Here is an 819-nt window from a genome sequence, read left to right as displayed (position 1 = left end):
GACACACGAATACACATGGAGACACTGGGACACACGAAGACGCATGGAGACACGGTGACACACGAAGACACATGGAGACACGGGGACACACGAAGACACATGGAGACACGGGGACACACGAATACACATGGAGACACGGGGACACACGAAGACACATGGAGACACGGGGACACACGAAGACACATTGAGACACGGGGACACACGAAGACACATGGAGACACGGGGACACACGAATACACATGGAGACACGGGGACACACGAATACACATGGAGACACGGGGACACACGAAGACACATGGAGACACGGGGACGCACGAAGACACATGGAGACACGGGGACACACGAATACACATGGAGACACGGGGACACACGAAGACACATGGAGACACGGGGACACACGAAGACACATGGAGACACGGGGACACACGAAGACACATGGAGACACGGGGACACACGAAGACACATGGAGACACGGGGACACACGAAGACACATGGAGACACGGGGACACACGAAGACACATGGAGACACGGGGACACACTATGACACATGGAGACACGGGGACACACGAAGACACATGGAGACACGGGGACACACGAATACACATGGAGACACGGGGACACACGAAGACACATTGAGACACGGGGACACACCGACACACATGGAGACACGGGGACACACGAAGACACATGGAGACACGAGGACACACGAAGACACATGGATACACAGGTACACACGGACACACATGGAGACACGGGGACACACTATGACATGGAGACACAGGGACACACGAAGACACATGGAGACACAGGGACACACTA

This window comes from Eriocheir sinensis, chromosome 54 (assembly GCF_024679095.1).
Source record: "Eriocheir sinensis breed Jianghai 21 chromosome 54, ASM2467909v1, whole genome shotgun sequence".
Taxonomy (NCBI): domain Eukaryota; kingdom Metazoa; phylum Arthropoda; class Malacostraca; order Decapoda; family Varunidae; genus Eriocheir; species Eriocheir sinensis.
The sequence above is the reverse complement of the archived record's forward strand: the minus strand, read 5'-3'. Positions refer to the sequence as shown.